The sequence below is a fragment of the Macaca fascicularis genome, chromosome 10, assembly GCF_037993035.2.
Source record: "Macaca fascicularis isolate 582-1 chromosome 10, T2T-MFA8v1.1".
In the NCBI taxonomy this organism is placed as follows: domain Eukaryota; kingdom Metazoa; phylum Chordata; class Mammalia; order Primates; family Cercopithecidae; genus Macaca; species Macaca fascicularis.
Genome location: NC_088384.1, coordinates 96,726,860 through 96,752,394, shown reverse-complemented (window position 1 = coordinate 96,752,394; position 25,535 = coordinate 96,726,860). Strand labels below are relative to the sequence as shown.

Below are 25,535 nucleotides of genomic sequence, written 5' to 3'. Positions count from 1 at the left end.
GAGAAAACACACACACACACACAAACACACGCACGCACACACACACACAGAGTGTACACACACACACGTACACACACACACACACATGCATGCAAGCATGCTGGGGAATGTGGTAGCGCAGAGGTTAACACAGCAGAACGAGTATTTGGCCAGGGAAGGCATCTCTGAGGAGGTGACGCTGAGCAGTATCCTGCAGACCTGTAGGCATTTTGCAGGAGAAGGTGGAGGAACAGCATTCCAGGTGGTGGGATTGGCAGAGGCAAAGGCCTGGAGGCCTGATGGAAGGAAGTGTGGGTGCTGGGCACCTCTAATTACACTGAATCTGCATATGCCTGATGGGACCCTTGGGCCGACAAGAAGCTAGAGAGGACTTTAGGGGCAGATTTGCAGGGCCTGGAAGGGCTGCCCTCAGGGAGTGTGGAATTTGTTCTCTGGGCACTGGGGAATCAGTCACTGGGAGTGTCAGTGGAGACTCCAGGGACACCCAGGCAGACGAGGAATTCAGGACTCTGGGCAGGCCACTTTTCTTCTCTAGACTAGTTTTCGTGGCAAAATGGGAATGATAATGGCTGCCTCCCAGAGTAGGGGAAGGATTACCTGAGGTCAGAGATGTGAGAAATTCAGCCTGTGCCTGGCACAGAGTGGCTAACAAGCAGTTGTTGGACAAAACACAGGACACCCAGTTAAAGTTGAATTTCAGGTAGATAACAAACCATGTTTCAGTATAAGCATGTTCCAAATATTGCATGGGACATGCTTACACTGAAAAATTCTTCATTGTTTTTCTGAAATTCAAAAGTTCTAACTCGGTGTCTTGTATTTTTATTTGCTAAATCTGGCAACCTAACTGCCCAGGGATACTGGCTGAATCTGGGTCTTTGTTGGTGCCTTCAAGGTCCTGAAAACCTGACAGTGATGCCAGAAACAGGATGACAAGCTTGTGGGGCTGAACACTGGGGAGGTGAGGTGTCAGGGAACCCAGTCCTCTTGGCTAATGGGGAAGGAAGTAAAGGCTCAGAGAGGGGAAGGAACTAGCTGAAGGTCACCCAGCCAGATGTGGTCCTAGTGTTCTACTTTTCTCTCTGGCTGGTCAAGAGAGAGCTTTGACTCATGGGGGTGCTCCCTGGGACAGCTTAGAGGGATTCTACCAGTTGTGAGAATTCTGAGTACGGCTTCTAAAATCTTCAAGGCCATCCCAGTCTTGGCAGCAGATGCAGCGTGTGATCTTCACCACATCCCTCACCCCATCCATGCCTCAATTCATCCAGCCATAAAATGGGTCTAATTACACCCACCTCACAGGTGAGTTGTGAGGATTAATTAATGTTTGTAAAGGCTTTGTAATCCTTGGATGAAAGACGCTCCTTACATATAAAGGGTCATTATTTTTATTATTATTATACAAGTGCCAAGTATTATTACCTTAATTAGCTTTTCTAGATATCAAAAGCAATTAGACAGATCACTTGTTGAATGCCATTTCGGAAACCCAAGTCACAGAAACTCACACATTCACCTGTCATCTCTCACATTTTTGGCAAGGGGCCAACCTGGGCCAAAAGGAAGGGCTGAGATTTGCAAAAAGAAAAATTGCTTCTGTCTCTGGCCAAGTTTCACCCCATTGCAAAATTTTCCAGGCATTTACAATTCCCTAAAAAACAAAGGTTTTTGTTTTCATTTTTGTGGAAATTCCTATACAGGGGGCTTTTGGGGGAGAAGGCTTAGTTTTGTAGCCCAGGCAACCTGGTCTAGGAATGGCAATTTGTCCTGTTTTCCCTGATGTAGAGAGAAGACCAGGACTTAGCCACCAGAGCCAGTCCAAGGGAGGTGAAAGCATCTCTTGATGGGGAACTACTGTGTTTCAAGCTTTATCCCAGTGTGTGTATATTTTAAAATCATAATCCCATGCCGTAGGTAGGAGCTTTCTGACCTTAATTTTACAAACAAGAACACTGCGGCTCAGAGGGGTTGAGTGAAACAGCCAGGAAGTACAAGAAGAATGCAAAGCCAGGTCTTGCTGATTCCATAACCTATATCTAGGTTTGATGCAGTTTCTACCTCTCTGTGTTACCTGGAATCTACCTGGCCTGGGTCTAAACTGGCTCATAAGTAGTCAAGAGGGTTTCTGGTATTTAACAGATGGGACCATATAGGCTGAGTAGGTCACTGCAGTGCTGGGGGCCACCTGCAATCCCAGCCTGGTAAATCTGCTCAGGCCTTGGTTCAACATGGCTTTGGCTAGTCAGGGTCTTTGGAGTTGGCTCAAAACCCCAGAGTTTAGGCAGAGGAGGGGACTGTGGCCTGGTTGTGTCCATTAGGGCAGGCAGAACAGGTCAGGGCAGAAATCAGCGGGGTGAGGCTCCCTCTGTACTGTCCAGTTAGCTGGGGCGGGTGGAGAGGGGTGAGGAGCTGGCTGTAATTAACTTTACCAGCGTCCTTAACAGAGGTGAGAGAACCTTTCCCCTACTTTCCTTTCTACTCTGTCCAGCTTCCTCAATGGCCTTGAGGACCCTCCCAAAGCTGTGACTAGGTCAGGGAGCACTGAACTGAGCCACGCTGCCAGTGTGTTCCAAACCAAGATTATATCCCAGCTCTGCAGTTCTACAAATCTATTTTCTTTTTACAGAACTTCCCTGAGGGCTAGGTTGGGGCCTTTGTGAAGTCAGTGAGTGCATTAAGGATCGTTGGAGTGTTGGGGGATTGAAGGATGGAATGCGGGAGGAGTTGACAGTGTGGGAAGAGGTTGACATATTAATGGAAGGGTTGCTGAATGGAAAGATGAATGAGATGGTAGATGGAGTTAGGTATTGGTGGATCAGACATGGAATTGTATGTATAAATGCAAGGAAGCATGGCTTACTGAATGGATGGGTTAGCATATGAATGTAGGAATTTATGAGGGTGGAAGTAAATGTAGAGAGGGGTTGGAAATTTTGGTGGGTGGATGGAGGATTTGGAAAAAGATAGAGGGGCTGCTAGGTGAGGAGTTGGAGGAAGGGGGAGGGGTTGATAAATGTATGGACAAGTTGGCAGATGGGTGGAGGGTTTGGTGGATGGATGAAGGAGTTTGGAAGATAAACGGAGAATGGTGCATGGAGAGAGAGAAGGTCAGATGGAGAGGAGTTGGGAAATACAGGAGCTGAATCATGGATTGGAGGATTGGCATGAGGATAGTGGAAATGGTGGTGACTGAAGGTTCTGTGGAGGTTGAAGGAGTTGGAGGAAGGGTGGAAAAGTTGGCCTATAAGGGAGCATGAATCGATGGAAGAGCGTTTGGCAGGTGGGTAGGGAGTTGGTGGAAGGATGAGGAGTGGGATTTTGGAGCTTCTGGTGGTGAAAGTTTAGATGGATGGGTGGAGGTAGGTAAATGGAGGATGGTAGATACATGGAGGAGATGTCAGATAGGAGAAAGGATTGACAGATGGGGAGAGGAGGTGACAAAGGGGCAGGAAAAAAAAAGGCAGACTGGCAAAACCCTCTGGGGAAAGTTATAGGGATAGGTAGAAGAGTAGGAAGGCAGTCTAAATCAATATTGAAAGAATTGGCTTTGTGGCCTAGGCCTTAGCCTGGACAGACCTCCCCTTATTTCCCTGGGTCTCAGACACCTTTTGCCTGTGGGTGCTTGGGGGCCATTCCAGGTAGTAGAAACCTTCAGTGCCCAGCTCAGTAGGTGGCTCTGACCATCCTCTCCCTCACGTCTTCCCTCCCCCTCTAGAGCCAGGCTCTCCTGAGGCTCATAAATCCCCAGTCTGGCAGGCTTTCTGTAATTAACTCTGCAACATTAGCCCAAAAGGTGGGGCAGGTGGGGCTGTGAAGAAAGGAGCTGACTCAGAGGCAGATGTCTATCTCCTGCTGCTGTGTCAAGTGTGGTCACTGTCCAGCACAACGGGGGCAGTGGCCAGGGGGCCTCCCTTCCCCACCAGCTGTCTTGGGTTCCACTCTGGTCTCCCACACAAGTTTTTGGGAACAGGGGAGAAAGTTAATTAGGTAAGAACCTGACAGTCACTTCTCTCTCTCTCTCTCTCTCTGTCTCTCTTTCCCTTTCTCTTTCTCTCACTCTCACTCTCTCTTCTATTCTCACCTCTTTCATTCATCTTTTTCTCTTCTTCTATACCCATTTCTCCCATTTATTTTCTGTTTCTATTTTTCTTTGTCTCTGATTATTTCTCATTTTATGTCTTGTTCCCTTTCTCTCCCTCCTCTATCTATAGGTTACTTCCTGCTTGCTGTTTTTGGTGGTTCCCCCTCTCCCTTTTCTCTGTCATTTTCTCCATTTTCATCTGTTTTCTTTTCTGCCTTTCTTTGCCTCTCTCATGGGCAGGTCTCCACACCTCGCAATGGAAGCCTGTCCCTTTCTTCTGCACCATCTCTCTTATCAATATGTGTCTTTACACAAGAGCAGAGTAGTTTTGAGGGATGTTCTCTCCTGGGTTTGTTTTGTTTTGTTTTTGTTTTTGTTTGTTTGTTTGTTTTGAGATGGAGTCTCGCTCTATCGCCCAGGCTGGAGTACAGTGGTGCAATCTCGGCTTATTGCAACCTCCTGGGTTCAAGCAATTCTCCTGCTTCAGCCTCCCTAGAAGCTGGGATTATACACATTTGCCACCACGCCTGGCTAATGTTTGTGTTTTTAGTAGAGGCAGGATTTCACCATCTTGGCCATGCTGATCTTGAACTCCTGACATCAGGTGATCTGCCTGCCTTGGCCTCCCAAAGTGCTGGGATTACAGGCATGAGCCATCATGTCCAGCCTTCTTCTGGGTTTTTAATTAGGCTTAGAATCTTCTCAGAAAGCATTTCTCCTTTTCCTATTGATTTGTAATAAAAACTGTGGAATCAACCCACCAGGAACCTCTGGCCAGAGGTGGAGGGGAAACAGGGGAGAGAAAATAGCGGCCTGGCCACTCTGCAGACAGCAGGCCCTGGTCAAGGAAGGCTCTTCCTGTGTCGCAGTGGATGAGCCTTTGTTGGGGGCACAGAGGAGTAGGATCCTGGATGTTGCGTTGACCATCTCATGGGGCCCAGTTTTCTTCTCAAGGAGCCCACAAAATACCATAGTGGTCAAAGTACTGGTGTTTGAGAGGCCTGGGTTCAAGTGCCAGCCCCAACACCACTCACTAGCTGTGGAATCTGAGACAGGTGACTTAGCCTCTCTGATTCTCACTTTGCTCATCTCTAAAATAAGACTAACAAGAATGTTCTTGTGGGGTTGTTCAGAAAATTAAATGAGAATGTTGGAAGAAAAGCACCCGTATCAGTCATGATTCAGCCAGACAAGCAAAACCACTAAGAATGGCATAAAATGAGGGCTTTCTTACAAGGGTTTGGTTCTGTGCAGTTGTGGAAGCTGGTTCAACTGTCTACAGGAGGCTGTTGCTTCTGTGTCTGGGCCTGCAGTCAACAGAACAAGCAGGTGGGGAAGGAAGGATTGACAGGAACTGGAGGGCAAGGGCAAAGCAGAATGTGAGCTGGATGATACAAGGATGCATTGAATCTGCATAGGTCTCTCATCTCCTCGAAGTTCCCAACTTTGAAGATGTGAGTAACCTGCTGGAGAAATGATGGCTATTGTCACATTGCTGCACACACTCATGGCCCAGGAGTTGAGGAGGCTGGAGGAGGAGGCCTGGCAGGAAGTGGAGGAGCCACAGTCTGGGTGCCACCCCACGTCAACCAGCAATACCCACTGGGGCAGAGAGGCCCAAAGTTACACAACTGGTGAGTGATGGCTCTTCCATCCGACCGCAAGTGCATGGTTCCACTGTCCACTGTGCCCTCAGCAGGAGTGGAGACATTCATGGACTTGTGTCATTGAGAAGCAGTCTAAGGAGGACGAGGCCCACGTATCCATGTCTCCATAGATTCTGCTCCCCCTTCTCCCACGACTTCCAGAGCATGTTCTGTTCACAGTATATTTTTAGCTCTAGGAATCTGGCTTGGGGTTGTGGCTGGGCTAATATACTTCTCAGTGGCAAGGCCCGAGATTTGGAGATGAGGAGAGGACTTGTCACGTGTGGCAGTGGCAGTGGTTCAACACTAAGTGATCTGTGACCCCTTTGCATGCCTGGGAAGAAAGTGGCTTACTAAGAAGAAGCCCATCCAAGGACTAAATTTCCCAGGTCCTCTTGCAAAGGTGGGGCCTATGACATGTGAGTGGAAGTAATGTGCATCACTTTCTGGCCAGGGAGCTTAAGAAGAACATGGAGCTTCTTCGTTTGTTTGCTCTCCCGCCAGTGGGATGTCAACCATCAATGTAATCTTGGAAACCACGTGTTGATTATGGCAGAACCTTCGTCAGCATGGGTCATTGACCTAACCCAGTGGTTCTCAAAGTGTGGTCCCTGGACCACCAGCATCAGCATTGTCTGGGAACGGGTTAGAGATGAAAAATCTCAGACACCACCCTAGATCTACTTAATCTGAAAACTCTGGGGTGGGGCCCAGTCATCTGTGGTTTAAAAAACTTCCAGGGGAATCTAACACATGCTCAAGCTTGAAACCCCCTGCTTCTCTTAGTTACCATTCCATTCATAGCTCCTGAGTCGACAGCCAGGCTCAGGACTGCTCAGGAGGTTTCATGCTTACCCCCGTGGCCATCCTCACCCTCCACCCTACCCTTGCCTCTCAGGGGGTTTCATGAAGAAGACAGCAGTGGCACATGCTCTATATAATTCTTAACATGGAGGAAGCAGAGGAAAATGGCATTCTCATGAAATAATTCATTAATTCCTTCCTCATTTTTTCATTCTCTGAAGAGTCATAGAGAAGCGTTAGGTTGACTGGAAAACTTCTCTGGAGAAGTTACAAAATACAGTTTGGATCAACAGCCCTATAGGTAGGTTTTATTATCACCACAGTTTTATAGATGCAAAACTTGAGGTTCAGGGAGTGTGGGTGAGAGGTGGGGCCAGGATTCAAGCCTGGTTCTCTCTGCCTCCATCTTCCACATTTTTTTGGCACTCTCATGGCTTCCACGTCTGCATTGCCAGGTGGTTGGTCTTTTGCAAACAGAACTCACCAATTGCAACCTCTTTGCACCTAAGGAAGAATCACATCGGGCATCCAGATCATTTGAGAAAAATCTGCTTGTCACCTTTCCCCAGATACGTTACACAGGGGCATATATTTGCATTATGCCTGTGACTATGAGTTCAATACATCCTGAAAGAGTGAATTAATGAGTTAATTAGCAACTGGGTAGCTAGCTTGAACACCTCATCTAACTTTCCTTATCTAGAAACTTCTCGTATTTTTCCAGGTTGAGAAGAAGTTTTCTGCAAAGAAGCTGGCACCCAGCTGTAATTGCTGCAATTGCTTGTGGAGGGCAAACAAATAGACATAGTCCTCGTGGAACATGAATGACATGGTACAGGTTAGGGCAGTGGTTCTCAAACTTGAACATGTGTTCAAGAATCACCTGTAGAACTCCAGAACACAGATTTCTGTGACCCACCCCAGAGTTTAAGATTTGGTAGTTCTGGGACAGACCCCAAAATTTGCATTTCTAACAATTTCTTAGATGAAGCTGATGCTGCTTGTCTGGGAATCACACTTTGAGAACCATTGGATTAGGGTAATACCAGATCCTGCAACAAAACAGCAATGGCTTGACGCTGTGAACATGTATTTCCCACTTCCTTATAGGGGAATGACTGAATACGGTGTGATATGACATAGGATATAGCTGTGAAATGAATCAAATATAAGTGGATTGATCTGAAGTGATAGCTGTGGTCTGATGACTGAGATAAGCAACTTGCTAAGAAATTTATATAGCATAATCTCATTTTTGTAAAACAAAACAAAAAATTAAACCAAAGCCAAAATAAAACAACCTACTTCTCCAAACTGCAAGCCGTATCTATGTTTTATAAATATAGGACAAAATATATAAGACTATACCTGATTATTAACTTAAGGGTACCTCTGAAAGTTAAGAGACATTACTAGCTTTCTAATAACATTCCCTTATTATTGATTCGTTCCTCAAAACTGCCATGGTTCTGGCATCATGTGCATCCTAAGAGGATGTAATGTTTAGAATAATTTTAAAATGCAAGAAATAATGAAAATCACTCAGCTCATAAAAGGGTGGATCCAAGGCTGCTTTGTTTCTTTGTATGTGTAGCCCCCGACAGGAATGGGGCAGGGTTTCTTCTGTCTGTAGAGCACATGATGCTGGAACCATGGCAGTTTTGTTGAACGAATGAATGACCACGTCAGGGACCACATGCATTCACTGAGAATCTTACTTTTGGGGGCCAGGGCATGCCCATGAGAGCAAACCATCTAGGAGCCCCCAAATGGGGATGTATTGAGAAGGTAGCCACTCCAGGATGTACTCCATGATGCCCTGGCTTTAGATGGGTGAATATTGCACCAGCTCAGCCCTCCTTTCTTGCGTCTGAGTCTCTGTTGGATCCCAGAGGTTCATCCTCGAGACTGATAGTAAGCGGTAGAGGCTTTAGCATTGATAAGCAAGGATGTATTTCTCCCAAAGGAGGGAAGTAGAGATGTGACTCAATAGACACCAACCTCAGAGTCTTTGGGCCCAAAGTGCCCCAGATAAAGCCAGGGTAGGAGTCCAGGCTCTACACGCATAGGCTGCAGTCTCTTCCTCCTTGGTGAATGGCTAGGATGACTTTCACAGGGATATTAGAGACCTGGTTCCTTGGGGTTTGGGAGCCCACACTGGCAGGGCTGCTTTCAAAGCTCACTTAATTACACCTCTGAGCAGGTTCAGGGGGCTCTTGGGCACAGGGGCCTTGGGCTGTGTGTTGGGGTCTCTGACAGCCCTACTAGGTGCTGGCTTTCAGGGAGGCTGAGGCTGAGTTATACTCTGCAGCTATGCCTGGGGATCTGGTTCCTTATGGGAACTTGGGAGGACAAACCAGTTTGAGAGCCACTTGCAATTATTCAGTGGGGGAAGAGAAGAGATCATTTCATGTGGCAGAGACGGTGGGAAGAGGAGGGAAGGGAGTTCTTAGGGGGAAAATCTCTGAGGAAAGGATCCAGTCCACAAGGTTAAGAGAGGAAGTCCCTTCATGAGAACCCAAATCATGAGCAGCTTGATTCAGGCTGCTTGGCACAGGGGAATAAGCATCGAATAGGAAGTTTGGATCCCAGTTCAGCCAGTGTTCAGCTGTGTGGCCATACGTCAGGCTTTTTGCTTAGTTAAATGTCAGAAGTAGTGGCTGCATTCATCTTCACAACAGTCCTATGCAGTAGGTGCCGTCATCATCCATATCTGCACGTGGGAAAGCCGAGGCTCAGAAGATCTCACAGCTAGAAAGTATCAGAGTTAGACCTGAGCTCAGGCTCTGTGCTGGTGTTTTCATTACTGGTATTTTTTTTTTCTTTCTTTTTTCTTAATTACTCATATTTCTACATCTTCTTTCTTAAATTCTCTGAACCTCACTTTAGGGTTCACCTATAAAAAGGGTTTGTATTCATCCATTGCCAGCCAAGAAATGGGAATTGCTCAAGGTTTTTCAAACAAAGAAAATGTAATACAGAGAGTTAGTCACACAAATGACTGAAGACACTGAGAGGCAATTCAGATTTTAGTAAGAGCTGGAAGCTGCGCCTGCCCCCTTAGGGCTGCAGGAACAATGGGAGGAGGTATTGTTATCAGATTCTAGGAGTCTGGCCATTGGCAGAAGCTAAGACCATGTTGGTTTTTGCCCCGTGGGTGGGGCACCTTGGCAGTAATTACTGCCAGAGATGCCACTAGGAGCAGAGGGGAAGGGAGAAACATATCCTGGCTTCTCCCTTCTAGTCTTGCTCACACGCTTCGCATGGGTGAAAAGTACCCTGAAGTCGTGGACAAAGGACCCTGGGGAGCATAGGTCCCACAGCAGGTCAGCGGAAGGGTGTCAAATGGATCTGAGACCAGACAGGCTGTTGACGAGTTCAGAGCTAAGGGTTCTTGGGAGCACTAAAAAAGACCATGTGGGACACAATGTGACATAGGGTGACAAAACTTGTAGGGCACCACGTGTGTGACCAACCCGATTGATTACCGGCTACCACTGTCACAGAATGGAAGTTGCAGAGAGTGTGCTTGGATGCATGGCTGTTGAGGCTCCTTAAGGTAGGAGCCAGCAGTTTAAAAGAGATGCAGAAGGAAGGCAGTGCCCTTTCCAGCCAACGGGGAACTGCCCATATACCTGACCTGCTGGCATCTTCCCAGGCTCAGCTCCAATCATCCAGGTTACTCCTTTATTCTCTGTCCTGCTGCCTCAGATTGAGCACCCAGGGGACTGTGGGGGAGATTCTGCCACCTGTCTTCTTCATCTGGGGCTGGACACCTGGCTGGCAAGTGTGGCAACAGGGAGAGCCACAGAGGGAAGGACATTTGGGTATAAAATTTAGATATTCCTGAACTTCCTCTGAGACTTTCAGGATTGGGACTGGGGCCATGTGCTACTCTCCTCTGCTTACCTCTGACCATCCTAACGTTTGTCCTGGCAGCAGAACTGTTCCTCTTAAACTTTTGGTTAAAGCAGTCAAGGTCATTTTAGCAATCTCCCTTCCTTCACCCTTCCCTCTTTTTCCCCCCTTCCTCTCTCCCTTTTTGGTTTACAATAATTTTTGATCATTTACTGTGTGTCAAGCATTCTGCTATGTAAACAATAGGAATATGATGGTGAGTAAAATAGCTTAAAAATGTATGTTTTTGAAATTTAAAAACCCACTTCTAAATAACTCATGGTTCAAATTAGACATTATAAAGTATGTAATACAGAAAAAATTTGTGACTGAATAGTAAAGGAAATTCTACTTAACAAAACTTGCAAAATACACCTCAAGCAGTACTTTGACTGATACTTACAACTTTGAATGCTGGTAATAAACTTAAGAAGATAGGAACAGAATAATAGACTGAACCCCAGAAAGGTTTAGAACATAGGAAGGAAATAACAAAATAAGAGCAAAAGTTAATAATACAAACATAAGGCCTATTAGGGAGGTTCAACAAACCCAAATTGACTCTACAAAAAAGCTAGAAATGAAAAGGAGAGTCTCTCTACATATACAGCAGACAGACATTACAAGTAACAAAACAATAGGTGAATAATTTTATACCAAAAGATTGGACATTTTTTTTTTTTTGAGACGGAGCCTCTGTCTGTCATCCAGGCTGGAGTGCAGTGGCGTGATCTTTGCTCACTGCAACCTCTGCCTCCCGGGTTCAAGCAATTCTCCTGCCTCAGTCTCCTGAGTAGCTGGGATTACAGGTGTGCACCAGCACACCCGGCTAATTTTTGTATTTTTAGTAGAGACAGAGTTTTGCAGTATTTGTCAGGCTGGTCTTGAACTCCTGACCTCAGGTGATCTGCCCACTTCGGCCTCCTAAAGAGTTGGGATTACAGGCGTGAGCCACTGTGCCTGGCCACCAAAATATTGGACATCTTTAGAAGGGAACACTTCTAAGAATATAATTTGCCAAAACTGACTTAAGTAAAAATAAACAATTGAAATATATCTATGGCCATTATCTTATTATTCCAGATAAAATAGTATAATTCCTATTTTATGAATCAGGAAATTGAGGCCTAAAGAGGTGAAGAAAATTGCTTAAGAGTCTGCAGGTTGGAAGGGGTGGAGGCAGAGCCAGGTGTGTCTGGATGGCAGGATTCTTTCTCCTGTGCTGGGAGGTGGGGGGAGGTGATAGGGTGGGGACTCTGCTGGGAAATTCCCCAGAGATGCCTGCTATTTGGGTTGGTCAACTACCAGACACTTTTAATGCGCCTCTAGGAGAGGCATTTGGCACCTGAATTTCCCCTGAAGGTTTCACCATCACCATCTCCAATTAAAGTGGCACAGCAGCCCTGCATCGCCTGGAGAACATTCAGTACCGCCCATCTAAGGGGAGCAGGACCGGGCAGCCCGTGCCTTGGCCCGCGGCCCTTTGACTCAGCAATTGCCCGGGCCCAAGAACGCCCAGTGCCTGACTGTGCGCCCACAGCCGCGGCCCAGGCCTCTGAGCGAGTTTGCCTCTTGTGAAGAAGCAGGTGGCGGCTTGCTGCCGAGTCCATGTGGGTGACAGACTCCCACCATTTGAGGCCTCCAAGAAGCCCACACCCTTTGGGTGGAAAATGAGTCTTGAAATGGAAATTGTGGTTGAAGACGCAATGGCTGACCTTGGCCTTGAGAACCCTTGCCAAGTGGCATCTCTCTGTCTGTTTTGCATCCCTTCACCCTTTCTCTTGGAAGTATCACCTCACCCTTCCCTTCTTGGGGTTCTGGTGAGGTTGCCAAGGACAGTATCCTACCATCTGTGGCCACATGAGGCAAGCTGACGAGCTCTTCCTTGGTTGGGCTATATGGATACTCCCTCTTCCTCTGGGTTTGCTAAACAAAAATGATGTCGGCCTGGGGTTTTCTGGTGACATGCCCACTGCCCTCTGCATCATAATAGCTAGAGGAAAAAATGAGGAAATGTACAGAGGGACACAAAGCTGAGAGAAAGTGGAGATGCCTGACAATATTATTTGAGCTCCTAGATCTAGATGAGCAAGCAGCACCATTCCCCCATTTCCCTTCTGTCATAGGGGCCAATATTGTCTTAAAAAAATTTTTTTTTTTTTGAGACAGAGTCTCATTCTGTCACCCAGGCTGGAATGCAGTGGCGTGATCTCAGCTCACTGCAACCTCCACCTCTGGGGTTCAAGCAATTCTCCTGCCTCAGCCTCCCGAGTGGCTGGGACTACAGGCGCCTTCCATCATGCCTGGCTAATTTTTGTAGTTTTAATAGAGACAGGGTTTAGCTATGTTGGGCAGGCTGGTATCGATCTCCTGACCTTAAGGGATCCGCATACCTTGGCCTCCCAAAGTGCTGGGATTGCAGACGTGAGCCTCCACTCTCTGCCAATCTTGCCTCTTTATTCTTAAGTATGTTTGAGTTGGGCTTTTGTCTCTTAAAACCCAAAGAGTTCTGACTGACACAGTTTGTCTTGGCTTCCCTCTTTCTGTGTCCCTTATCAGTGACTAATTTCTCCGACACCATACGACTCCCCTCAAGTGCTCTCAGGAAACGGGCCACACAACGCATTCAACTAGCTATTTTTAGTTGAAATGTTTCGCTTGGCTCTGAATATTTTAATGGTTGGCATAATGATAAAAAATCATGAAAAAGAGCTTGCAGAGGTGGGGACTCAGTAAAACATATCTGCTTGGGGAAGGAGTAGACAAAAATCTTCATCACTGCTAACATTGATTGAGTCAGAAATGGTGCCCTGTGCTTCCAGTGAATCAGCTCATTTCATCCACACAGTGACTCTACACTTAGCTTCCATTGTTTTTTCTATTTTACAGATGAGGAAACTGAGGTTGCAGAGCTTATTTAATTTGCCTAGGGTCACAGAGTTAGGAAGCAGTGGTGCCAAATTTTGAACTGAAGAATTTTACTTTGCAGTCTATGTTCTGAACCACTTTGTTCACTTAGATAATGAAGTGATTTAAACAAGTTTAGCTTGGTGGAATTGGTTGGCTGTGGTAGCGGGGAGTTCTGGGCTTTTTTCAAAATTATCTTTAATGTATTTAATATAGTTTTCTTAATTTAAAGACGCTTAAATAGAAAAGGTATTTTTTTTGAGGGGGGTTGCATAAGAAATGCTGTGAGTTACAAGAAGAAACTAAAACAAACAATAAACCCTGAAACAACCCTTTCCATGGCTGCCAGAGTTCCCCCACCAACACACAGTGATTCTGTTCTCTCGGTTAAAGGAAAAGCCCCTCTGCCTGGAGGTTAAAGGCTGTATTTCAGCACCTGACTGAAAGCTCTCCAAATCTGGTCCTGACAACTTTCCCAAAATTACCCATGGCACCCATTGCCCTGAAGCAGCCTCACTGAGCAGCCCCTGAGGTTTTTCATCTTTACAGTCCTTGCTAGCAGTCCTAGCAATGTATTCCCATGGCCATGTGGTTCTGCCAAATTTGCGAAAATAAGATATTTAAACTGACATAGGTTAAGGCCACTCTCTCTTCTCTGATAGTTGTACAATTTCTCCATCTCTTCTGTACTGTCAGAGTGGTCCCAAGGACTTTGAGAATCTGGCTAAGAAGAAATTGAGTTGGGGATACACTTAGTTTGGGCTTATAGCTGTGTGATTTGCAGTCGCTTCCTTATACAGGTAAGTAATTGCTAATCATCTCAGTGTAGAAATCTGCTTCCAAGGACACTGGTACCACCTACTGTGCCAACTCACATGTGACGAGTGATGTTGCCAAGTGAAGGTTTGGGGCCAGAGGCTGTTTCACGACGTGAACGTGTTCTGTGGTGCCCAAAGTATGGCGGAGAAACCAAGTTTGAAATGTACAGAACTGGAAGCTAGTCTGTGGGCAATCCTTACAAGTTCCAGAGCTCAATTATGAAAAACATTTCATGGAGGCTTTGCCAAACTTTATGACAATCCTTAAAAACTGTAGAGGATATAAACAAAGAGTTAGGAAGTGGACAGATGTTTTCTAAATTATCAGTAATAAAAGACAAACTAATCAACCATTAATATTATACAACTTGTTATGATATTATTGACATGGGAAGAGACAAGGAGAATGAAGCCAAAACAAATAGGAAAAATAATGTTATCGAAGGATGTTGGCAGTTAATTAATGCACAATATGGCTATTTTCCTGAATGGCTGAGATGGTTCTGGTATTTTTCAGCCTTTTATTGATAAAATTTATAACTAGTTGTAATTTCTTTTCTCATTCTAAATGAATATTCCCTTTTGCTCCTACATTTTTAGTTAATTATTTTAAAAATCGTCTTTATTGAGGTATAAATATACAATGAAATCCACACACCTAAGGGGACTGTTTGTGAGTTTTGACAAATGTATACACCTGGGTAACTATCTCTGCAATCAAAGCATATAACATTTCTGTCACCCAGACCACTCCTTCCTATCCCTTTACACATAGCCTCCCTGCACACTTTGCCCCAGACAAGCGCTAACTTGCTTTTTTTTTTTTTTTAAAAAAAATCACTATAGATTGTGATTGCTCTAGAAACATCACTTAAATGGAATCATGCAGTACCCTTTTATGTCTGGCCTTTAATGAGGGAGAGATCGGCATTTTGGTGGGGGACTCAGAACTGTACCTCATTTTGTGTTATTCACAAATTTATCTTATTTTCTTTCAATAAGACTTTCTAATTGGGATACTCTGCATATGGCCCTACTGCTGCTTTCCACTCTGGATATGTTGGGCATCCCTCCTCCTCAATAAACTTCCCATGCATACCCCTGAGTCTATGCCTAGAACACACTGTTCCCTCTGCCTGGAATGCCCTTCCCTCCTGAGCCACTGGATGGATCAGTGATCGTCTCTCCTTGTCCAGGTCCAATGTCTCCTCCCTCCTGGCTTTTCTCAGGCAGAATAGTGCACTCCTTTCTTAGATACCCTAGGAAATTTGGCTTATATTTCTCATCAATGCTCAGTTTATATTGAAATAGTTTTATTTTTGTCATTCTTTCCCTCATAGAATCTGAGGTTTTTAATGGAGGTTTTTGATGGGGGCATTGTGTGTTCAACATGTGACACCTGCTCCTCTCTGCCCCCCTGCTCACCTTAAGTCAGTAGACTGTCTTATGCATAGCAACAAATGTTCATTGTAAATGAAAAAAAAGTGAAACTCTTCACATGACATAGAAACAAGATCAACAATTCCTTTATTTAGTTGTAGCCATTACTATTTGGTTTCTCATGTGTCAAGAGAAACCAGATAGTGGGGGCAGTAACACTCACCATTCAGCTAATGGAACGGAAGTGAACTGACTCCATGGGGAACTTCAAAGGAACCTGGCTTTGGAGTCACAATGAACTGAAAACTGTTCCTTAAGGGATATGTCCAATCCTAGCCCCTGGAACCTGTGAATGTGACCTTATTTGGAAATGAGATTTTTGAAAGTGTAATTAAGGTAAGGAGCTTGAGGTGAGATCATCCTGGATTAGGGTGGGCCATAAATCCAATGATAAGTCTCCTTCTAAGGGACAGAAAAGGAGAAGATGCAAAGAGACCCAAGGAAGAAGGCCATGTAAAGACAGAGGCAGACATTGGGATGATGCTGCCACCAGCCAAGGAATGTTAGGAGCCATCAGAAGCTAGAAGAGCCAAGGCAGGATCCTATACTAGAACTTTTGGAGGAAGCATGACTTTGCTGGCACCTTGAATTTGGACTGCTGGCCTCCAGAATTGTGAGAGAATGAACTTCTGTTGTTTTAAGCCACCAACTTTGGGGTAAGGTGTTGCGGAAGCTGTAGGCAACTAATAGAGGTTGGCAATCTTAAAAAACTACATATATGGAGAACATGACACAAGTCAGCTGAGATGTGATAGAGAAACTCTATGGAATTGCAGGTTTGAATGAAGAGCCAAAACTCCAGAGGGCTCTGTGAACATTTCAAATAACCAGTCAGCAGGGCAGAAGGCGCTCCTTGTTTTAAAATACTTTTCTTTTTGGAAATAATTTAAATAATTGTTGAAATGGTGAAAAAAATAAAAAGTAAAAAGATACCATTTCATCCATCAAATTGACAAACATATTTAAAAAATGATAAGCCCTAGTTCTTGCCATGGTGTGGGGAAAAATGAAATTTTATTCCTAATGTTGGGAGTTTACCTCCTGAATTTCTCAACAGATGTAAACAAAATCTTAAAAGATACATATCCCTTGACCAATTAATTCTGCTTCTCAGAATTTATTGCTAAGGAAATATCAGAGATGTGAATGATATAAATAAAGAGACATTCAAGCTTATTCATTATAGCACTGTTATGGTTTGACTGTCCCCATCCAAATCTCATTTTGAATTGTAGCTCCCACAATTCCCACGTGTCATGGGAGGGACCCAGTGGGAGGCAACTGAATCATGCGGACGTGTCTTTCCAGTGCTGTTCTCGTGATAGTGAATAAGTCTTGTGAGATCTGATGGTTTTATAAAGAGGAGTTCCCCTGCACAAGCTCATTCTCTCTCTTACTTGCCGTTAGGTAAGACATGCCTTTTGTCTTCTGCCATGATTGTGAGGCCTCCTCAACCACATGGAACTGTGAGCCCATTAAATCTCTTTTTCTTTATAAATCACCCAGTCTCAGGTATGTCTTCATCAGCAGCATGAGAATAGACTAATACAGTTGAGGTGAGACCATCCTGGATTAGGGTGGGCCCTAAATCTAATGACAAGTGTCCTTCTAAGAGACAGAAAAGGAGAAGATACAGAGAGATCCAAGGAAGAAGGCCATGTGAAGACAGAGGCAGACATTGGAGTGATGCTGCCACCAGCCAAGGAATGTCAGGAGCCACCAGAAGCTGGAAGAGCCTAGGCAGGCAGGATCCTACACTAAACCTTTGGAGGAAGCATGACTTTGCTGGCACGATTCAACTGACTTGTGACTTATTACACTGTTTGTAAGAGTAGAAAGTTAGAAACAATTTGATATGCTCTAAGAGCGGATTGGTTAAATACATGTTGGTATAGTGACAGAAGTGGAAAAATGCAGCCCTCAAACTTTATATTTTTATTATAGTGAGATACCTAATAACTTGAGGAAATGCTCAAGAAAAAATATTATATACATATACCCACATACATATCATGAAATATAATACATTATCTCTGTTTTAGTGGTAAGAAATTTTGGGTAAAGAGAAGGGACATTTCTTGCTGAGGTTCATATAGCTAGTAAATACTGAACACAAGTTCCAAACCCAGGACAATGTCATGCTGTTATGGACTGGTTTGCATTCCCCCAAATTCCTGTTCTCGCAATCTTCACTCTCTAGTACCTCAGAACGTAATCGTTTTTGGAGATAGGATTTTTAAAGAGGTAATTAAGATTAAATGAGGCCTTTCCTATGGGCCTTTTCCAGTATGACTGATGTCCTTATAGGAAGGGGAAATTTGGACGCAGACAGGCGCTGAAGACCACGTGAAGGCACAGGGAGGAGGTGGCCATCTGCAAGCCAAGGAGAGAAGCTTCAGAAGAAACCAACCCTGCCAACACTGTCACCTCAGACTCCAGCCCCCAGGACTGTGAGAAATACATTTCTATTATTTATGTCAATCTGTGGCACTTTACTGTGGCAGCCCTGGTGAACTAATGTACATACCCAAGAACTTTTCTCAGTATGCCGTATTTTAATTATTTAGAGCTGTCTAATAGAAATATGCTATGAGCCACATATGTAATTTAAAATTTTCTAGGAACCACATTAAAAAAGTAAAAACAGAGGTGAAATTAATTTTAATAACACATTTTATTTAATCCAATAAATCTAAAATATGATTATTTTAGATATTTTATTCTCTTTGAAGCGATTGTGAATGGAAGTTCATTCGTGATTTGGCTCTCTGTTTGTCTGTTACTGGTGTATAAGAATGCTTGTGATTTTTGCACATTAATTTTGTATCCTGAGACTTTGCTGAAGTTGCTTATCAGCTTAAGGAGATTTTGGGCTGAGACAATGGGGTTTTCTAAATACACAATCATGTCATCTGCAAAGAGGGACAATTTGACTTCTTCTTTTCCTAACTGAATACCCTTGATTTCTTTCTCTTGCCTGATTGCCCTAGCCAGAACTTCCAATACTATGTTGAATAGGAGTGGTGAGAGAGGGCATCCCTGTCTTGTGCCAGTTTTCAAAGGGAATTTTTCCAGTTTTTGCCTATTCAGTATGATATTGGCTGTGGGTTTGTCATAAATAGCTCTTATTATTTTGAGGTACGTTCCATCAATACCGAATTTATTGAGCGTTTTTAGCATGAAGGCTGTTGAATTTTGTCAAAAGCCTTTTCTGCATCTATTGAGATAATCATGTGGTTCTTGTCTTTGTTTCTGTTTATATGCTGGATTATGTTTATTGATTTGCGAATGTTGAACCAGCCTTGCATCCCAGGGATGAAGCCCACTTGATCATGGTGGATAAGCTTTTTGATGTGTTGCTGAATCCGGTTTGCCAGTATTTTATTGAGGATTTTTGCATCGATGTTCATCAGGGATATTGGTCTAAAATTCTCTTTTTTTGTTGTGTCTCTGCCAGGCTTTGGTATCAGGATGATGTTGGCCTCATAAAATGAGTTAGGGAGGATTCCCTCTTTTTCTATTGATTGGAATAGTTTCAGAAGGAATGGTACCAGCTCCTCCTTGTACCTCTGGTAGAATTCAGCTGTGAATCCATCTGGTCCTGGACTTTTTTTCGTTGGTAGGCTATTAATTATTGCCTCAATTTCAGAGCCTGCTATTGGTCTATTCATGGATTCAACTTCTTCCTGGTTTAGTCATGGAAGAGTGTAAGTGTCCAGGAAATTATCCATTTCTTCTAGATTTTCTAGCTTATTTGCATAGAGGTGTTTATAGTATTCTCTGATGGTAGTTTGTATTTCTGTGGGGTTGGTGGTGATATCCCCTTTATCATTTTTTATTGTGTCTATTTGATTCTTCTCTCTTTTCTTCTTTATTAGTCTTGCTAGCGGTCTGTCAATTTTGTTGATCTTTTCAAAAAACCAACTCCTGGATTCATTGATTTTTTGGAGGGTTTTTTGTGTCTCTATCTCCTTCAGTTCTGCTCTGATCTTAGTTATTTCTTGCCTTTAAAGGACCTCTTCAAGGAGAACTACAAACCGCTGCTCAGTGAAATAAAAGAGGACACAAACAAATGGAAGAACATACCATGCTCATGGATAGGAAGAATCAATATCGTGAAAATGGCCATACTGCCCAAGGTTATTTATAGATTCAATGCCATCCCCATCAAGCTACCAATGAGTTTCTTCACAGAATTGGAAAAAACTGCTTTAAAGTTCATATGGAACCAAAAAAGAGCCCGCATCTCCAAGACAATCCTAAGTCAAAAGAACAAAGCTGGAGGCATCACGCTACCTGACTTCAAACTATACTACAAGGCTACAGTAACCAAAACAGCATGGTACTGGTACCAAAACAGAGATATAGACCAATGGAACAGAACAGAGTCCTCAGAAATAATACCACACATCTACAGCCATCTGATCTTTGACAAACCTGAGAGAAACAAGAAATGGGGAAAGGATTCCCTATTTAATAAATGGTGCTGGGAAAATTGGCTAGCCATAAGTAGAAAGCTGAAACTGGATCCTTTCCTTACTCCTTATACGAAAATTAATTCAAGATGGATTAGAGACTTAAATGTTAGACCTAATACCATAAAAACCCTAGAGGAAAACCTAGGTAGTACCATTCAGGACATAGGCATGGGCAAAGACTTCATGTCTAAAACACCAAAAGCAACGGCAGCAAAAGCCAAAATTGACAAATGGGATCTCATTAAACTAAAGAGCTTCTGCACAGCAAAAGAAACTACTATCAGAGTGAACAGGCAACCTACAGAATGGGAGAAAATTTTTGCAATCTACTCATCTGACAAAGGGCTAATATCCAGAACCTACAAAGAACTCAAACAAATTTACGAGAAAAAAACAAACAACCCCATCAAAAAGTGGGCAAAGGATATGAACAGACATTTCTCAAAAGAAGACATTCATACAGCCAACAGACACATGAAAAAATGCTCATCATCACTGGCCATCAGAGAAATGCAAATCAAAACCACAATGAGATACCATCTCACACCAGTTAGAATGGCAATCATTAAAAAGTCAGGAAACAACAGGTGCTGGAGAGGATGTGGAGAAATAGGAACACTTTTACACTGTTGGTGGGATTGTAAACTAGTTCAACCATTATGGAAAACAGTATGGCGATTCCTCAAGGATCTAGAACTAGATGTACCATATGACCCAGCCATCCCATTACTGGGTATATACCCAAAGGATTATAAATCATGCTGCTATAAAGACACATGCACACGTATGTTTATTGCAGCACTATTCACAATAGCAAAGACTTGGAATCAACCCAAATGTCCATCAGTGACAGACTGGATTAAGAAAATGTGGCACATATACACCATGGAATACTATGCAGCCATAAAAAAGGATGAGTTTGTGTCCTTTGTAGGGACATGGATGCAGCTGGAAACCATCATTCTTAGCAAACTATCACAAGAACAGAAAACCAAACACCGCATGTTCTCACTCATAGGTGGGAACTGAACAGTGAGATCACTTGGACTCGGGAAGGGGAACATCACACACCGGGGCCTATCATGGGGAGGGGGGAGGGGGGAGAGATTGCATTGGGAGTTATACCTGATGTAAATGATGAGTTGATGGGTGCTGACGAGTTGATGGGTGCAGCACACCAACATGGCACAAGTATACATATGTAACAAACCTGCACGTTATGCACATGTACCCTAGAACTTAATAATAATAAATAAATAAATAAATAAATAAATAAAATATGATTATTTTAACATGCAACTTCTCAGAGACATTGTTAGTAAAATACTTTACATTCCTTTTTCCATACTATGTCTTTGTCTTTGTACGTGTGTCTGGTGTGTGTTTACATGTATTAATTTGGATTAGCCACATTTCACATGGGCTAATAGCCCCATGTGGCTAGTTGTTACCATGTTAGACATGATAGATATAGATAAGCCATTTTTTTCTGCAGATCAATTTAAAAAAAAAATCCTTGTTCTATTCTGTCAATACATGATCATTGTTAAAACGCATGGAAAAATTGAGCAAGTTTGGTCTGGAATGTTATTCCTGGAAATTTTGTCTTTGCTTGACATTAGCAACTCAAATAGCTGAGTTAATTGTTCATCAAAAGACTAAGCTATTTAAATATTTTGGCCATTAGCTTTCTTCCCTGGCATTAGACTGTAAGTATTCACAAGCTGATTCTAATCCTGGAAGATACAATCTTAATGCCATAATTGCATATGTTGAAATCCCGAAAGATCAAAATCCTGAAAATATGATTCTGGAAAAAATAATAAAAGATTCTTTAAAAAACATTTATTTACATGCTAAAACTGGTTTTCCTGAGAAACATATAAAAACATGACAGAATACTTCATAGGCCAATTTATACAATAAAATAGGGAATAATAACACACATATTTTTATAAGCATAAGCACCCAGGTATACTAAAAGCATTTGCAGGAGTGTAACAGTTATGATCAGACAAATGTATTCATGAAGAAATAGATCAAAAAGCGAAATGTATGAATGCATATCATCGTAGTTGGTAATTGGCTGCACCCGGCTTTATAACTGTGGTCACAGGTTGTGTCAGACAACCTGTATTTTGATGAAACTGATCAAAACCCTCAATGGCTCACCACTGCATATGCAGTCTTGCAAAGAGCTGAGATCTCAAGAAATTTTAGCTTTCAAAAATGAAGATGAGCAAAAATAACATCACTTACTCCACGGAGGAAATGTCAATGTGTTTACGATTGAGATCCAGAGAAGACTGTGGTCTATCAGTCGAGAACTGAAAGTGTCAGTACCTGGGGGGCTTCGTTGATCCCAAATGTGGGGTCAACGAAGTTAATAAACATCTTCCCTCAAAGAAAATTCTAGGTCTCAACATTTTCACAAGTGAATTCCCTCAATATTTAAGAAGAAATAACATGGATTACAAACTCTTTCAGAAAATACAGGAAGAAGAAACACTCCCTAATTCATTTTATGACACTCATTTATGAAGCTATAATGCCCAAATCTGACAGATACTTCCTCCTGTTCAAAAAAAAAAAAAAAAAGAAAGGAAGATAGAAAGAGAATTACTGACAAAAATCCTGGATGACAGAGCCTCAAAAACCCTTAACAAAATGTTAGCAAATCAAATCCAGTAGGTATAATAACTGAAGTCCAAAGGCCAGCGAGCCTGGAGTACTGATGTACAAAACAGCAGAAGAGTCTGTCCCAGCTCTCAGAGAGAAATCGATTTACCTTCTGTACCCTGGCTGATTGGAGGGTGCATGCCAAGGTTGAGGGCAGATCTTCCCTACAGAGTTCACTCAGACTCACACTCATCTCCTCTGGAAACATCCTCACGGACACTCCCAAAATAATGCTTTATTAGGTTTCTAGGGATTCCTTAATCCAGTCAAGTTGACACCTAAAATTAAATTCACAAGTCCACCTCTTGTCAACTTGGCACCCATATGTGTGTCCTTAAACCATACTTAACTTCCAAGCAAAGACACTAACAGAGTAATCGTTCTCCCTAACCTGATGCAACTATCCTGTGATTGTGATTTTTGGAGTTTTAGACCTTATGAATTTTAGACTTTAGAAATGTGAACATCAGGGATTTCAACATTTGGGGTTATGGCATTTGGCATTGTGTCTTGTGGGATTATAATCCAAAGGAAAGCATCAAATTCAGAATGTTCTTAGGCCTGGAGGGAGATCCTTTTTGCCCCTCATCCCTTTCATCACATACCTCTACTAGCTCACTTGCATATTATTTGTAGCAGTTAAGGGACCATGCTTCTCTTTCTTTCACTGACATCTCACATCCAAGTTTTAATTTGCTGATGGCTGGGGCACATGAGCCAGAGATAACTAAATGGGTCTAGTATTTCCAGGATCTTATAAAAACTTTGCAGTAACCAGGAATGCAGATGTGTTGAGGAAGACTCAGTCGGAACCCTTCGCCACTGCTCTCAACCCTTACTGATTCACGAAGGGAATCCCTCATTTCTGAGTATAATTGAGGACATGATCAGCTGAAGGAGCAGAAGAAAGAGAAAAATGAACTACTAAATGCTGAATGTGTGCTTATGTACCAGTCATTTCCTTGGTGCCAGCCAGCAGTATGTCTATTGAGCAAAGCATGGTAGGTTTTCAAAGAAATCAGCTGGATAAATTCCAGTTTAAAATGGCATCTGGCTAGCTATTCCTGCCCCTGACACAGCCTCTCTTGATTTCCAATTAACCTATCTAATGAAGACACAGAAACAGTGCAGCCCTGCCATCGTAAAAGTGGAGACGCTCTTTCCCTCTTCCTCTCTTTGCATTGGCTCAGAGACATAGCATCTGCAGCAATTAAAAAGTTGGATGGACATCTCTCAAGTCTGTGAGTACTGCTTTTTAAGGCAGCCAAATCTTGCCATCCTCAATATATTTGTTGAGGATCATACGTTTTGTAAAATGTCAGGGTAGAATGTTGTGACCTTAATACACAGATCCTGGGAGGAATAGATACTATAAGTAAAGTTGTGTGATGAGGACAGAGACAAGGACAGACTGAGCCGCAGGGCCTGCTGGACACTGCAGACTGTAATGTGTTCTGCTGATTTTGAATGTCAGAGAATAAGGCAGGGAAAGTTGGAAGGAATTCCACTACAGTAGAGCAGAGCTCCATTAGATAAAAAGCTGGAAAAAAAAATAATAATCAGTTTTAAAATAAACCCCTTCCCCAACACACAACTAAACACATACCAAATTTTCCAAGTAAATATGGGGTCAACGAAGTTAATAAACATCTTCCCTCAAAGAAAATTCTAGGTCTCAACATTTTCACAAGTGAATTCTCTCAATATTTAAGAAGAAATAACACGGATTACAAACTCAGAAAATACAGGAAGAAGAAACACTCCCTAATTCATTTTATGACACTCATTTATGAAACTATAATACCCAAATCTGACAGATACTTCCTCCTGTTCAAAAAAAAAAATTAAAGGAAGATAGGGAATTACTGACAAAAATCCTGGATGACAGAGCCTTAAAAACCCTTAACAAAATATTAGCAAATCAAATCCAGTAGTGTATATAAAAAGAATAACACATTATGACATATTTATTATGTCAGAATTATCTCAGAAATATAAAGTTGGTTAAACACTTAATAATCCAACAGTATAATCCACTGCATTAACAGAACTAAGAAGAAACAGGTATCAAGGAGAAAAGAGACTTGACAAAAAATGAACATTCCATGATAAAAACAATCTAGCAGTTAATCTAGTAATAAAACAATCTAGTAATAAAAGAGAAACTTCTCAATCTGATAAAAATTATTTATTAAAAAGGTACATCAAACATCATACTTACTGGTGAAATATTGAACACTTTCTCACTAAGGTTGGAAACAAGGCAAAGATGCCCTCTCTCACCATTCCTATTCAACACTGTACTGAGATTGCAGCCATTGTGAAAGGACAAAAACCAAAAATTAAAAAAATACATACAGATAGGAAGAGGTAAAATTGTATATTATTTGCTGGTGTCATGATTGTTTACATAGAAAACCTTAATAAATCTATGAAACAACTACTAGAACTACTATGTGAATTTAGAAAGCTCATAAGATTCAAGGTAAACATACACAAATCAGTTTTATTATTTATATACTAGAAACAAATGTTAGTAAAGTAAAATTTTAAGAAACCCTTTACAGATTATCAAAAACAAAAAATACTGAGGATTAGATTTCAGTATATGCACAAGACCTCTACACTGAAAACTATGAAACATTGTTGAGAGTAAATAAAGAAGACCCAAATCAATGGGTATTTATGGATACAAGGATACAATGTTGTCAACTCTCCCAACTGACCAATAGACTCAACATAATCACAATAGAAAGACTTTCGCAGAAACTGAAAAAATGACTCT

At 42.6% G+C, this 25,535-nt stretch overlaps 1 long non-coding RNA gene across 1 annotated transcript in view; it reads left to right on the top strand.

Moving 5' to 3' along the window:
• Positions 1 to 19,925, top strand: part of LOC135965650 (uncharacterized) — a 32,034-nt gene extending 12,109 nt beyond the window's left edge. The window contains exon 3 of the long non-coding RNA XR_010578667.2: positions 19,607 to 19,925. This is a non-coding gene — a long non-coding RNA (uncharacterized lncRNA). The remainder of the gene's footprint in view (positions 1 to 19,606) is intronic.
• Positions 19,926 to 25,535: the final 5,610 nt, after the last annotated feature.